At 42.2% G+C, this 17,116-nt stretch overlaps 1 protein-coding gene across 1 annotated transcript in view; it reads right to left on the reverse strand.

The window, feature by feature from the left end:
* BCL6 (BCL6 transcription repressor) overlaps positions 1-16,645 on the reverse strand; it is a 53,726-nt gene extending 37,081 nt beyond the window's left edge. The window contains exons 1-2 of the mRNA XM_075571026.1: positions 16,508-16,645; positions 16,157-16,331 (exon numbers count right to left, since the gene is read on the reverse strand). The gene's annotated coding sequence lies outside the window, so the exon portion shown is untranslated. The remainder of the gene's footprint in view (positions 1-16,156; positions 16,332-16,507) is intronic.
* Between the last annotated feature and the right edge of the window lie 471 nt (positions 16,646-17,116).

A 17,116-nucleotide genomic window follows, 5' to 3' on the forward strand; every position in this document is an offset into this window, starting at 1 on the left:
AACGTAACACTAACAATGTAACCCTGTACCAATGTAACCCTGTAACAACGGAACACTAACAATGTAACAATGTAACAACGTAACACTAACAATGTAACAACGTACCAATGTAACCCTGTAACAACGTAACACTAACAATGTAACAATGTAACACTAGCAATGTAACAACGTACCAATGTAACCCTGTAACAACGTAACACTAACAATGTAACAACGTAACACTAACAATGTAACACTAACAATGTAACAACGTACCAATGTAACCCTGTAACAACATAACACTAACAATGTAACAATGTAACACTAACAATGTAACCATGTAACAATGTAAGACTAACACTGTAACCCTGTAACAACGTAACACTAACAATGTAACAATGTAACACTAACAATGTAACAACGTGCCAATGTAACCCTGTAACAACGTACCACTAACAATGTAACAATGTAACACTAACAATGTAACCATGTAACACTAACAATGTAACAATGTACCAATGTAACCCTGTAACAACGTAACACTAACAATGTAACAATGTAACACTAACCATGTAACAATGTACCAATGTAACACTAACAATGTAACAACGTACCAGTGTAACCCTGCAACAACGTAACACTAACAATGTAACACTAACCATGTAACAATGTAACAATGTAACACTAACCATGTAACAATGTACCAATGTAACACTAACAATGTAACAACGTACCAGTGTAACCCTGCAACAACGTAACACTAACAATGTAAAACTAACAATGTAACAATGTAACACTAACAATGTAACCCTGTAACAACGTAACACTAACAATGTAACAATGTAACCCTGTAACAACGTACCACTAACAATGTAACAATGTACCAATGTAACCCTGTAACAACGTAACACTAACAATGTACCAATGTAACACCAACAAGGTAACAACGTACCACTAACAATGTAACAATGTAACAGCGTAACACTAACAATGTAACAATGTAACAATGTAACAATGCAACAACGTAACACTAACAATGTAACAATGTACCACTAACAATGTAACAATGTGACACTAACAATGTAACAACGTAACACTAACAATGTAGCAATGTAACAATGTAACCCTAACAATGTAACAATGTACCAATGTAACACCAACAAGGTAACAACATACCACTAACAATGTAACAATGTACCAATGTAACACCAACAAGGTAACAACGTACCACTAACAATGTAACAATGTAACAGCGTAACACTAACAATGTAACAATGTAACAATGCAACAACGTAACACTAACAATGTAACAATGTACCAATGTAACACCAACAAGGTAACAACGTACCACTAACAATGTAACAATGTAACAGCGTAACACTAACAATGTAACAATGTAACAATGCAACAACGTAACACTAACAATGTAACAATGTACCACTAACAATGTAACAATGTGACACTAACAATGTAACAACGTAACACTAACAATGTAGCAATGTAACAACGTGACCCTAACAATGTAACAATGCAACAATGCAACAATGTAACAATGTAACAATGTAACAATGTAACAATGCCTATGATGCCGTTAGGTCCTTTTCTATCTCTTTTCAACAATATTTAAAACTGCGTTTTTTTATCTTCTTTTGGTTTTTGTAGTTGCAATTCCCGTCAGACATTTTGACCATTTGATGTGTATGTGTATATTTGGGCTCGGTATCTCAGGGATGAAAAATTGCATCAAGCTACTCAACACTGCTCTATTTTCCAACAATACAATCAACAAATATTTTTTATTCTATTTTTTATTCCACTTTTATAATCATCACTTTGAATTGTTGCAGCTGTCGTTATTTTGCTCCGGTAAGGAGCTGGCACTTCCAATGCCGCTCTCTGTGCTCAGAGACATCGGGATCAATTTATAAAAGTCTCTGTGATTAGCATCCCAGACACTTGAGTGAATAACCCCCCAAGTGTCACTGTGCAGAGCGTAAAGATGACAAAACTAAACTTTTCATAAATGCACCCTAACATTTGTATCAATGGAGTAATTGGCAGAGAACACTAGAGAACATTATTTGTTACTGCAAAAGATAATCGTGTATTCTTTACCTTACCTAATGTAGATCTCAATCTTTTTAGTGCCTGTGACATCCCCGACTTGTTTTTAAAATACAGAGAACACCCTCCCTCACTTTTATGGCATGGTTTTCTGTGTAAGGGCTATGCTAAGTAATCATTTTACATATATATATATATATATATATGTCGACAAATCACCAAAAAATCTACTCGCCGGAAAAAAAATCTACTCGCCACCTAGTACCACACGTGTGCTGCTTGGGCTAATAGGAGCTCGCCATGATGTTAAATCCACTCGCCCGGGGCGTGCAAATGTATAGGTTTGTCGAACACTGTATATATATATGTATATATATATATATATATATATATATATATATATATATATATATATATATAATTTCACTGGCAACTCAAATGCAGCGCTTCCATGTTCTGCTGCTTGTAACTTTACACTTGCATTGTTGTGTATCTAAATGTTGTCTTACACTAGAAGTTTGTCACAATGCTGCCTTGGGATCCTGACACACTGGGATGTCACGATATCCTGGTTGAGAATCACTAACCCAATAACGTCTGGAGTTCTCTCTCTGTCTAAGCACTGATATTCCAATATTGTCTTCCAATGGACATGCTACTTTAACAGAAAAAATGACACTGTCCATATTGATGTACAAGAAAACTTTGGCCAATAAAAGAAGGCGTACTGTACTGTGCCCTGTTAGAAAAAGATCCACATTTATATATATATATATATTTGCAAATCTAGTTACATACTTACTTATGTACCACGTGTCAGAGAATTGACTTTCTATTGAGTGTTCTGTTTCAAAATGCTTATACGTTTGTAGACTGGCTCAGACTTGCAGCTCTCACATTGTGTGAGTCTGTGGCTGCATTTTGATGCGAAGTTTGTTAGATTTAGAAGAGGAAATACATGAAATATTTGAGTCCAATTTTTTTTAACTGTTCCTGCATTATTTCTCCCTAAACTTGATACCTTACTATATACATTATATATAACAGTATATACACACACACACACACACACACACACACACACACACACACACACACACACACACACACACACACACACACACACACACACACACACACACACACTGAGATAAAGAAACTGAAATAAGCACATAACTATATTATGTTCTATGAAAGACAGTGGAGTTACCTTGTATAAGTTACTGTGCTATATTGATATCAGAAGGGAAGGGTTAATGGGTTTATTTTAAGCCAAAAGCCACAGGAATGCCAAAGGGAATATTATTTAATCAAAAGTGCAAATACACTCTGCCTGATCAGGGTTAGAAAAGAACGAGGAGAAGCAGAAGGAACGCTCGGCTACGCTCCGAGGATTCTGATCCAGGAGTTCCGCAGTAATGTGCAGCTTCTCCCGGTTCTCCCAGGTCTGGGAGGAGAGCTTTAGTTACTGACTTGTTAAGAAAATGTTGGATAGATATCCTTTACTGTTACTTTTCAATGAGCAGCTTAGAATTAAAATGCTTAAAGAATTTAGAATAAAAAACCTGCAGTGCTGGAGGAGCCTGGGAAGTATTACTGTGAGTTGTGGACCCCTCTGCTATTGGGAGGGGTGTACATTAGGAGGGGTGTACATTTTAAGGGGTGTACTGTACATTAGGAGGGGTGTACAATACAATTACCTCTACCAACTTTCAGATATTGTTTCCCTTACTTTTTGAGAAGGTATCTCTCCTGCGACCCCCTGATAAACCTCCTTGTACTTCTGTAAGTAGGAGTAAATCGCTGCTACCTGGGATAAAACATGGCAGGCAGAATCAGAGGAAGCTTAAATTGTCACTACCCAGGCATGTGAGGGAGATGCCAATGAAAAGTGAAGATGAGAGATGCAGGGGATTCTGGGAAATGTTCAACTCAGAGTGACAGCGCTAGTAATGAAAGTTACAGTTGTCAGTAGATTTCCTCAAATACATTTTATATATATCAACTGACGAAGCAAGAATTGCGAAACGTGTTGGTTACGCCCTCATTAGGTGTGAGTACCATTAAATGAAACCCACAGTGCTTTGTTTTCCGTGTTCCGCACCATCTCACGGTCCCGATGCTTCCTTGCTCGGTCCTCGTACTCGTTCAGCTGTCATACTGGAACAGCTTTATTTGTTTTTGCTGGAATGAAGCCTGGAATTCCAAAACATTTGTGGTAGTTCTCTACTTTAAAAAAATGCATGTTAGCTTTGCAGGCAGTAAATATTTCCCTTAATCACTTATTCAAATGGCAGAGAATGTAACTTCTGTGGTTATGATTTGGTAAAAACATTTTCGCAGGTTTAAAAAATAAAATAAAATTATTTAATGTAAGCAAATAGGGATTTTATTTTAAACATCCTAGTGGTTTTGCAAAGGTGGGATGGATGGGGAGAGTCACTTTGCACCGTCAAAATCAGGTAACACTGAACCCCACAGGGCGTTTAGTGAATCCTAGCACATGTATCCAGCAATTCGGGGATTACAATAGTATTAAAGATGCAGACCAAGCAATATCCTACATGTGTTTTTTTTTTTTGTTTTTTTTAGAAATCTGTTCTGTAGTATGAGAAAATACTTGTAGCATTTAAAAAAAAAAAAAAAACTTAATGTATTACAATGTAACAAACATTTTTTATTTCTATAGCAACCATTTACAAAGTCACATCCCCTTCCTCTTCTGAAACAAGCTCTGGCACAACCCTTTTTGAGCCCGGCCCCCTCACTCTAGCAGTGCACCAATTGTATCTAGGGACTGCCTGGTCACAGAATCTTCTTCACAGAACTTTGCATCTTTGGTCCTCTCCTGCTGCACTGACAGCCATTTAGTGAACCCCCTGAGCCGAATCTTCGCCGATCGATCTCAGGAGAACGGATCGAACGGCAACTTAGCTAATTACTTATCATTGTGTGAATTGTATGGATTCACATACTAAAGGGAGAAAATTTAAACGTAAAAAAAAAAAAAACCCCAGCAGCTTGAAATGCGGCTTCAACAGAGACTTTTTCATCATGTACCAAGAAACTTTGCATCTAGTCTGTCTGTTGTCCATCCGCTTGTACATTGCAGAGTCAAGCACATATTATATGGGATGCATCAAGTTCTGCGTTTCTGCCACTATTTGTAGGCTGTAACAATTCTCACAATTCATACATTGGACTCTATGTATCAAAGCACAAGTATAAACACAAACGTTTTTAGTTATACGCAACTCGTGCTGAAAAATACCCGCGCCAGGAAGCGTCTATGTAATCTTAGTTGTATCATTTTTGGGCGCGTTTGCCTGTAACGAGAGGAGGGATTTATGGAGAAAGTGGGAGGAGCCAGGCAGAGTTACATTTGCATATTGGGGCGTCTATGTATTAAGAAGAGCCCGGCTGGCGTTCCTTTTTCCGTCAGCATAAAGCGTGCGCCGGTAGAAGCACACGTAATAAATATGTTGCGTTTCAAACAGAAAAAATGCGAATCTTTTTATGCCAAGGCGTCGGCGCGGACCAATTTCTTCATACATAAACCCCACAATATTTTCTCTTCCAAAGGGAAAAAAGTAACTGGCAGAAGATATTGGAAATTACTGCAAAGTAAAAAAAAAAAAAAAATCGCGACAGGAAGTAACTCTTTTTATGCTTGGACTTGTATGATGTTTGAATTCCATAAACCTGTTTTTCTGCATTTTAGTATTTTTACAAGTATTTATTCCAATATTCCGTAAATTGCCCATTCTGACACATTTGGGCTAAATCTAACCTGATTAAACTGTTGGCACTGAAGGCAAAGATGCATAAATGTTACATTCAGCTCTGGTATAATCCATTGCTGTTCGGAGACAAATGACACAGCCAAGAGTTTCTCATCTGAATGGAAGGCGTCCATGAATACAAATGTATAAACCAGACCAGAAATTTGGAGCTCGGATACCAGCTCTTCGTGAATTTAGGAAGAACCCGAAATGTCAGTAACTATTACCGAAGCAAAGCAGGCTGTTTCATTCCTACAGGCCCCATGACTGGCCTTTGGCACAATTTATGCATACTTCAAAATGCTTATCCTTGGTAGATTACAGAGATTACCAAAATGTAGCACTGTGGATCTCACTAGGAGAGGTATCTAATATACTGTACACTGAATATTACTCTTACATTTGTCACAGCAACAGGGGAGAATGTTCATCAAAGTCTCAAAGATACTAAACTGGCAACAACCGGCGATATTTATCCCGGGAAATGTTTTATTTTGGTTGTTTTACAAATGGAATGCGTTATTTTTGCTCCAGTTTTGCAGACGGGAGAGTTTGATAAATAAACCCCATTACCCCAGGATACTGAAATACAAAATATCCTCTGGTCATTTGGAATTTAGTTTCACATCTTAAAATTATGTGCGATGTTAAACGTGGTGATTGAAAAATGTATGTATGAATTTTCTAAGGGAACTGTGATGTTTTCTTGGAAGGGTTAATCCTTTAGGGACTGGTCTTTCTGGAATGCTATTGTTTCCTTCTTCATGTAGCAGAAAAAGAACAAAAGTGCATAAACATTGAAGCACATCCCAAAGCCTGTCTCACACGTCTTTGTTGGTATCAATTTAATGGCAGAAATTGCAATGTTTGGGACTGCAAACGAATCCAGAGGAACCTGAAACGCGTCGTAACTTAAAGGGGTTAAAATGCAAAGTCCATCTGTTCAGGCTTTTTTTTACATCATTTCATAAAGGAGATCGGCCCCGAGCCACAGAAGGATCACGTGCATCAATAACAAAGGTCTTTTTATTTACATTTCCCTGAACTATCTACCAATCTGGGCTTGAAAAAGATGGCCGCCGGTGACTTGACTACATCCACAGCTATATGTCGAAATGCACAGGCTTGTTACCAACAGCCTTTTGGGACCCAAAGCTGCTGAAACAGGAAATCGTTTGGAGTCCATATCATCTTTTATTTTCCTTTTAGACATTGATACTTTTTTTTATTAAAGAAGAGCTACCTGGGATTGTGAATATATAAATATATATATATACACACACACATATATATACACATATATATATATATATATATCACATGGTAAAATAACCCGTGTGCCCATTTATTGCCGTATGGCTGCACTGCCGCTAGCCTATTTGGCTGCATGATTTCACCTCCAACATTTCAAGCCGAGCGACACATCGGGCAGGTGTTCGTTAGTAAGGCTGTCTCTCTTTGTTAATTAAGAGCGTGGGCAGATCGCACTGCTTTACGCATTGATGCCATTGTGTCATGCCCAAATATACAAATTCAGGGTGTGCTTCAGGTCAGAATTTATGAAGTATTTATTAAAAGAATTGTGCAAGTTTGGGAGTGTTTCAGGTCAGCACTGGATCTTTTATAAACCTACGTAAGAGGTTAAACTGTCTGAGACAAGGGATATACCAGCAATTTGCTTACAAATGAGAATTGATTAGATTGAAAGGCATTCTTGAGTATTTCAAAGTTCTCGTAGCTTTAAAATATAATATATAAAGCACTTGGAACCGCTCAGTTCTCTTCTGCATGTGTACTACCACAAATCCAAGGAACAGTTGCATGGAAACAGAAAGACTGGATCCCTGGGTATCCAGGGAAGTCCCCAGTAGGTCCCAGTATCAGATGGGACTCTATCTTTGATTAACATAAGAGATGGGTCATATCTGCCATGGGAGTGTGTTTGTGAGTGCTACTGCAGGAATCTCCAGGCAGATGCACCAAATCCTACACTCTCCAAACCTTGGGAATCTGAGCATGTTTGCCCGAGACGGAGCTAGGTGCTGGGCAGGAGCGGAATCTGGCTTTTGTTTGCCGCATTGGTTCTTGCGATATTTCATCCGCCTTCCTAATACAGCCGTCCATTCCCCTGCCACCATTCGGTAGCTGTGTCTGCTTGTGAAGATAGGGAGCGTGGGAGACGGCAGGGAGAGGCAGAGAGAGGTAGGGAGAGGCATGAAATAAATAATAATTATATCATCATGTAGTTATAAATAAAAATAATAATTCATTTGGCGGTTAAGATACTAGACTTGGCATTAAGCACACACAAGCCACCCACTATCTGAGCTGTCAGTCCGTCCAGTCCAGACTAGTTCCTCCATTTGGGTTTGGTTACCTGGGACTGGGTAATATTTAGGTTCTGGTTTCTTTTATCACCTCAATCTGACCTGTCTTTTGAATATCTTTAAACCAGTAATTCAGTCCCAGCTGGTTGGAACAACAACTGTTCTAAAGAATAACACACCCGTGTCTGTGGTGGTGGTGGTTACAAAAAAGAATTTTTGAGTTAAATAATAGATATATTTGTAAATATTTATATATATGGTAAACAATAAAATCCGCACTCAGGTAGTTATAAAAATGGACTGGTGTTAGTCCGATGTAGCCTGGTCTTTCCCCGTCCCCCTTACCTCCCAGTTGGTAGCGCACTTAGGGGGGGGGAGGGCTGCATACTGTAGCTGTGGGATCAGCGGCACTGTGTGCAGGCAAGGAGAGGGAGCTCCATTGCTTCAGAGCGCCGCGGCGGACGTCCAGGCAGGGCAACGCCATTAGACAGTTCGCATATGCACAGAGTGTTCTCCAGTACGGAGGCCATTCCAGGGAAGTTGCGTATGCGTAGTGATGACAGAACCACGGTGGCCATCTCCTGTGTTGCTCCACAGGGGAACTACACTCCCCAGAATGCCACAGGAGCTGAGGCCATGTGGGCAGTGTTATCCAATAGGGCTGCTAGGATCTCCTGAGGTTAGATTGTGACTTTTGGCGCGCTTGGAGCGTGAGGAGGCGGTTGGAGACAGTTAGTGTCAGTTGGAGCCAGGACAGAGAAGGGGTAGGTAGGGTCTGGGTTTCAGTGGCACCCAGATTAGGCAGATTATCCCCTTTAGGTCACAGATAGGCCCCACTCACACTCAGCTTGTGGTTGCTGCAGGGAAAGCCCATGGGCACGGATGCTTCCCCAGTATTGTGCAGTGTCCGGGGCACAGTTATTGCGCCATACTGTGAAGCATAGCCTGCGGTGTGGGACCAGATCCAGGCATACATCACCAGAGACTATTTTATTAAAGGTTATGTGTATTTGGGGGTTACTATGTCTATTGGGGAGGTGGGATGGTCATTATGTGTATTGGGGGGACTTAGTGTGTATTGGGGGGTTTATTGAGTGTGAGAGGTGGGGATGTGGGGGAGGGGAGAGGTGCAGGGATGGAGAGAGGTGGGGATGTGGGAGAAAGAGAAGTGGGGTTGTGAGAGATAGAAGGGGGATCTCGGAAGGCTGCCGACATAGGGGGGGAGGAAAAGCTGTGTGCGACCCTGAGTGTGTGTGTGTGTGTGTGTGTGTGTGTGTGTGTGTGTGTGTGTGTGTGTGTGTGTGTGTGTGTGTGTGTGTGTGTGTGTGTGTGTGTGTGTATGTATATATATATAAATATTACTGTGTTCTCATTTGCATATCTTAGACAGGTCTGCAACCCCGCCTTTCACCATTATTACCCAGCACACAGCACTTCCACTGCAGCAAGGGATTCTGGGAAATGACATGCAAATGAGCACACAGTGCCACCTTTTCCTTCAAAACCATTTAACATGGTCCCCTATAAGCATAAGCTTGCTGCATTTCACAGCAAGAGGTGGCACTGTGTGCTCATTTGCATGTAATTACCCAGAATCCCTTGCTGCAGTGGAAATGCTGTGTGCTGGGTGATAATGGTGAAAGGCGGGGTTGCAGACCTGTCTAAGACATGCAAATGAGCATACAGTAATATTTCCATTTGCTATATGCTTTGCTGTGGAGGGTTTTTGTCACTTTTTTTACCCACCATAACTTAACTAAGTATGGTATATATATATACAGAGCTTGAGAAAAGACCAGTGGGTCTGAAACGTGCGTCGCTCTGGGGTTTTGTCTGACTGCCTGATGATTTTGGATTACATTTTCTTTTTTTCACTTGTGAGTGCTGCAGTTTGCAGTTTTGATCTTTTATATATATATATATATTACAAGTAGGCATAGAGAATGAGAAAGAGGTCACCGTCTGACCTGTCTCTACCAGCATACACCAGTCTCCAGCTGCCTTTCTGGAAGTTTAACAAGACTCGGGCTAAAACTGTCTAAACTCACTTCTTGTGTTACCATGTTGCTATTTCAAATGCTTTACGTAGTTCACGCAAATGAGCACGGATTTTCCAAAGTGCCGGAAAAATACATGATTCATCATGGATCAGCAACAGGAGCCTCTCCATCCTTATCCTCTCTGCCTTCCAGAATGTATGTTAAAGAGGTCATTCACAGGCAAGCTGCTTTATGTATTGCTGGCGTCACTAAGAAGCAATCTCTCGGATATACTGAGGAATGTCATTGCAAAATGGATTACCCCTCCTGCAGTCTACTCTGGTTTAATAATATCCCAACATGGAATAAGCATTGTCTGTGCACAACGACTTGGAGAGTTTGAACACGTTAGTCGTTTTGCACACACTATCTACGTGATTGTACAGGATTTTCTGAAACACGATTGACATGCACAGGAGATGATGGCACCGCACATACAATCACTGGTCATTTTCAGCATTTGGCAACAGTTGCAAGAGAAGCATAATTTGCCAGCCATCAAGTGAAGAAAGAGGTTCTAACAGGGTGGAATTCCACCCTCTATATACCTCTGCGACTTGAGGGAAACCATGAAGCCATCAGAAGTTACAGAGGACATTACAGTACACACTGGACAATCCTTGTAAATATGCGAGCTACTTAAACCATTTGCAAAAGCAGACAGAATGTGAGTTCAGACAGTGCTACCCTGAGTCATGTTATGCCCCTCATTAAACTTCTAGAAAAGCAGTTGGTGAAGGACAATGTGAAAGAGTTTCCACCACGTGGACATCTAAGCAGCACAGTTTGACAAGCATGCTTGACCCTCGGTTTCAGCCAAATTGCCTTTTCTTTCCATCGGGCACAGATGTAAACACTTGCGAAGCGTCAGCTCTAACGTCACAACATGTGCACCTCGACTTTCTGCTTCTTCTGAAACTGCCGTTAGTAAAACAAGTATTGGTGCCTGTGGCAGGGTGCAGTCAGGTATTGATAATTATGCCTGGGAACATACATCTGAGTCCTTCATCCAGCACTCAGAAGGTTAACCCAGTAAGAATACTTGGGCAATCTGGAAGTAAGCGGAGACAGCTGACAACCAGCTTGATAAGGAGGCTACTGCTTGTAGTAGGTGGCTGACTCAGACTACAGAGCTGTCTTGTGCAAGTTCCTATCCAGAAGGAATTCCTAAAATCTCTCTAGGGACAGAGATTCCCAAACAAAAATACAGTAAGGACTTTAATATTGTTTCATAACCATTGTGACATATGTTTAGGGGTTGGGAACTGGACAAAGCAAGCCAGACCGATAGATAGGGCCTGGAATGTTTAGCAAGTTCTCCCAATGGGGAGTAGGTGTTCTTTTTATGAGTTTTGTTTTGCCTTAAAGGGACAGTGTGCCCAAATGTTTATTTGTGTAGTGGAGAAATAAAACCACTCAACATTTGGTTTACCCTGAAACTGCACGTGTGGACTATTGTCTGACCTTGCCTACAGGCCGTCCTGCTACAGTGCCAATCATCACAAGCAAGAAAACAACTGAAATATAACCCTGGTGTAAAAGTTCTGGTAAGGTTTAAAGGACAGGCTCAAATACATAACACAATTTCTAGAATGGTGGAAGATTATTTTAATGCTAACAGAGAAGGGACAGCCCTCCATTGTCTGCTTGGGAAGAGTATTTAGCACCACTGACAACCTTGTATGTGACGGTCGAAGAAGGCTACTGACAAAAGATTGTGGGAAGCTGGCATCAAAATAAAGGAACATTTTGCGGCTGGTTGCAGAAGGGATGAGCTCTTACTGCATCCCGATAACAAAGCCAACAGGGGTGATGATGATAATCAAGATGAGGAACACGAAGCCTAATCCAAATCCGTGTCACTGATTTTCATCATCACACACAGAGGGCACACACATCATTTGGCTTTTACTTGTATATTACTGGCAAAGGAGGAGGGCTGGGAAGATAGTGGGGTGGTCATTTTGTGGGGGCCCAAACAAGCCAGAACATGAGATGCTCTAGCCATTTGGAGACAAATGGCAGGAGGGATACAGGGTGGTAGTTAGTACAGCATGTAGGGTCAAGGTTGTTTTAGAGAATACATTTGACCACTGCATGCTTATAGGAAGAGGGTAAAGTGTCAGAGGTCAGGGAGGAATTGAAGGTATGTGTGCGAGTGGGGACTAAGACAAGGGTAAGAGATCTGATAAGGTGTGAGGGGATGGGATCGAACGGGCATGTGGTAGGGGGAGAAGAGAAGATCAGCTTAGAATCTTCCAACTCTGTAACCAGAGAAAAAGAGTCAAGAGTGGGAGAAGGAGGTTTCGGTTGAAGCAGAGAGGAGGGGGAAGGAACAGAAAGAATCTCCTTGGGGATAGCATCCACTCTGCCTTTAAAGTGATTGGCAAATGGTTAAGGAGAAGTGAAGGAAGGATGGGAGGTGGGAGGAGAAGGTCAGAGGAGGGAGTCAGATACAGAGAAAACACAGATGGATTGGATTTGTGAGTGTTGATGAGTGAGGAAAAGGAGTGTTGTTTGGCCTTAGAGAGAGCAGCGTTAAAACAGGAGAGGAGAAATGTATAGAGCAGAAAATCAGCCAGACTATGAGATTTCCTCCATGGGCGTTCAGAGGAGCGAGTGCAGGTGCGAAGGGAGCGTGTTTGTAAATTTAGCCAAAGTCGTGGGTTAGAGCAGGGGTGCGCAAACTGGGGGGTGTGAAACTTTTCTGGGGGGGGCGCGGCGATTAAAGAGGCCCCGCGCTGACGCCCATTGCCATGTAGCCATGATGTCAAATAACACAGCGGGTCACGTGATGTGACATCACATGACCCCACAGCGTCACTTGACGCCACATTAGAGGGGGTGTGACCCAGGAGGACAGCAGGCAGGGGGGGGGCGCAGTGCAGGAAGTTTGCGCATCCCTGGGTTGGAGGAAAGAGTGTGCCGGAGCCGAGAAGGGGCATATAGATCAAGAGGAGAGGCTAGCGTTGGTAAGAGTTGACAAGTTTGTCAGTTCCAGGGGAAGGAGAGAGAGAAGAGAGCTATATATATATATAATATATAATAATTATATATTATATAATGTATATATAATACAATCATGCTTCCGGAAATTAACTCAAAATGTCTTCTAGCAGGTGTTGGCAGCATTTAACCCTTTCTGTCCTCAATGGACCTGCTACCCATTGAATACATATGCATTGCTATCCTCAACAGCTGTTAAAGTAGCTACCCCCCCCCCCCTCCGCCCCTTGACTGAGACTCTGCAGATATTACTTGGCCCCATTAAATGTACATTTTCCAACCTGTTGTGTGACTGTGTTTTAATCTACTGTTGATATTGTTGTCATTGTCTGAGTTAGGCTCAGTTTAGTCCTGTGATGAGAAGACAACACGTTCAGGTAATATCCCGAAAGGTAAATAAATAAATAACTGCCCCCCAAGCCAATGAAGAAGGTAAATGCCTCTTCTAGATACACGTAGCCACGCGGCAGCATCTCCACCATAACAACATTCAACTGCTCTGTGAATTAAGGTCCAAAGTCCTAACTACAAGAAGACAGTGACACTGGCGCACTCAGGTACAACATGGCGTGTGCTCGCGTGGCGTCCTGCATGTAGAATGTTTTGAGAGCGGATTACCATACACCTCAGGAAGGGTAATATCCCCCCACCCCCCTCATTGTGTTTGTGTTATTACACTCGCTGCACCTATATGTGAATAATCAAAGTTGTCATCGATCGTGTGGCGCCTGAACTATCTGTGCGGGGGGCTTACTTCCCGGGAACTACAAGGGCAGTAACACATGAAACTGATCTGCAATTCATACTGCTTTATAGGAAAGAATCCCAAAGACGCAGTAATACAGGCTGAGAAAAACATGCGTTTCTAGAAAGTCCAGAAGAAGCTATTTTGAGAAGTTATTTTAAAAGAAATGTTTACAACAAAATTCTGCTAAGTGAAACATTTTTGTAACTGCGGTGCCTCTAAGCGTACACCTTTTGAGCTAACCATTGCCATCCTCCTCATCCAAAGTTATTTGTAGAGTGAAAGAAGCGTCTGTTATGGCGTTACCACTAAGACACAAATCAAACCTGGGATAGAAGGTCTCCCTAAAATGGAGTTTATTGACTCGGTAAAACAGGTGGAGTGCTGAATATTGGTATAATTGAGGTGAAACTAACCCTTGTGTACCATTTATAACCGTATTACACATAAACACCTCTAGTTGTTTAAAATAGATTAAATATATGTGAAAATGCAGGGTTGTACAGGTATAAATAAATCCCTGCTTAAAAGACCTTGCAATTCAATGCTGGCATGGGGAGATAAAATGGCTTCCCTGCCCAATGTCTCACAGCAACTTGTTAATTACACGACTCTCTGCTGAAATACTTCTCGTAGTCCAAGAATGCAAAAAATCCTTAAATTACAATCAAGCAATCTGTAAATGGGCAAAAAGCCGGCGCTTGAACATCAATGACTATTTATGAGTTATCTTATATTTCAGTCCATGGAGAGATGCAGAAAGCCATTCTTTTAGCATCAATATATTAAGAAACCCCATTTTTGCCCCATGTGCATTACCTTGGCACTTGGTTAGGAAGGTGTTAAATAACGCTCTGTGACATAGTCCCAGGATAGTGGGCAGCTTTATGTCTGATTCATAGCAGAAAGTGCAGACATAGTGGGGATGAGATCCACCCCACAGATTCACAGTCACTGCGGCTGGTGGATATGAAATCCATACCAGACTTTACAATGGTTCTGGTTTCCATCACCTGCTCACCTAATTGCTAGAACAGGTATTTAGAGCAGAGAGGGCTGCTTTTTCAGTCTCTCTCTTAGAGCCTGGAGGCTGGGAGGATGCTGCTCCCCAGGATTAAAGGTTGGGGTAGACGGGCCCCCCACGTGTTGCAGCATATGAGAATCTATTGGGACGCTGTCCCCATCTGACAGTTAAGAATGGAATGTTATATCTGTGTTTTATTTAAAGTTGGTAACTGGCTTACCCCGCCAACATGCAGATAGGGATATGCTGTGAGTTAGACTCCTGACAGGAGTAGATGTTATTTTTATGATTTCTTTTGTTCCTTAAAGTTGCAGTATTTGAAATGTTTAGTGTCACTAATGGAAAAATAAACCGCTGAAGGTTGAGGGTTGACTCCCCCTTGTGTGTATACACGTGTTTGTCCTCCTTTTCTATAAATTAAACCCTAGAAGACTGTGTCGCGAAGAGCCTGGGGAAACGGCAGCACTACATAAGGGGAGCCGTTTGCCACAGCACATATTGTAGATCAGGGGGGCGCAAACTTTTTTCCCTGCGCCCCCCTGACGGCTGTCCCCTCGCTCCCGCGCCCCCCCCAACCCCAATTTACCCGCGCTCCGGCGTAATGACGTCACGTTGCCATAGCAACGTGACGTCACATGACCTCGCAGCGTCATTTTGACGCCGCGTTGCCATGGCGACGCCGGGAGGAAGCCGCCGGAGCCACGGGTAAGTATGGTTTACAGAGGCCCTGCAGCTCCCCCGGCACTTAATTTAAGTGCCTTCGGGAAGCGCGCGGGGCCTCTGTAAACCCCGCGCCCCCCGTCGGCAGTCTCGCGCCCCCCCTGGGGGTCGCGCCCCACAGATTGCGCACCGCTGTTGTAGATAACACTCTGTGTGTTATTTTTTTCCTTTTACTAGCGCCCAAACAATACGTCCAGCTCTGATGTGTTAAGCAACGTGATCTGTGCCAAATGTAAGACACTTGGTTACCAAGCCTCCTACTTGTGCCACAAGAAACAAACGAGGAAGTGCTTCAGAACAACTCCTACTCTGTATTGATACATCCACCACCCCATGGGTATTTCAATAATACACGCGCAGGTAAACAGAGCAGTTCTCCAATATCCCTAAACTGCTGAAAGTGCCACGCTGCGTGGCAGGCTCCTGGGCAGTAAAAGTATTCATAGCATAGCATAGCTCATAAGACTTACCTAATGGACACCTGTACGAAACTTCTTTCCATCCTTCCATCCGTTGTCTACATGAGATTCTGGTCCATGCTGTCACGCGCTATTCCACCATTCTCACGCTAGCTTCAGAGGCTTTTTTTTCCGGTGGCACAACGTAGTTTCCCAGCCGTGCTTAACGCTTCACATTCCCAGGAGTCTGTAAGCCACAAAGAGACATTTCTTACAAAGTGATTTAAGAAATGAAGACAGAATGTTCAGACGTTTGTTTCTAGTGAATGAGGATTATTTCCAGGACGCTTATATCTGCTTTAGTGACCTAAGCAGATACAGTTCTGAACCAGCATGGTGATAATGTCAAATTATATACTGTACCTGTAACAACGAACATCTGTCCAATTTAATAATTGTCGTCACCTACGCTTCTAACTTGCCGTTTCCTTTCTATACTTCGGTGCAGTGCCACAGATCAGTGTCTCCCATTGCTAGAGCCCTGGGAGGTAATTGTTGGTGAAATGGGCGGTAACTTTCCATAGCTGACTTTGCAAATGTGGAAGCCATCCAAGGTCTACAATTGTTCTCCTGGCAAGGATCCTCACATTCTACCCAGGAAGCCGGGTTTCTGAAAAGCAAACGCTCTCACTCTCCCCGTACGGTTCCTGACCTGGAAAGTAAACACCTGTGGATTGGAGATTAGATCAGCTGCTCTGTTCAGAAGCCCTACCCCTGACTCCAGCGAGATATTTTAGGTGGAAGACGTTGGGGGCTTCTTTATGTAATTCTCCAAGCTGCAAAGCTGGTGTGGAAAACAGCACCAAATGTATTAAGGAAATTAAATAACCAGGATAGATCTGAAGCAGCTATAGGGGTGCCTCATAGAAGCAGTTTATCAAAGCATCCAGTCTGTAAATCTGGAACATAAAGGGGGTCATTTATCAAAGTCTTCTGGTTGCAATTCTGAGGCAAGACTAGTGCAAAAATACT

Source organism: Ascaphus truei, chromosome 14, assembly GCF_040206685.1.
Source record: "Ascaphus truei isolate aAscTru1 chromosome 14, aAscTru1.hap1, whole genome shotgun sequence".
Taxonomy (NCBI): domain Eukaryota; kingdom Metazoa; phylum Chordata; class Amphibia; order Anura; family Ascaphidae; genus Ascaphus; species Ascaphus truei.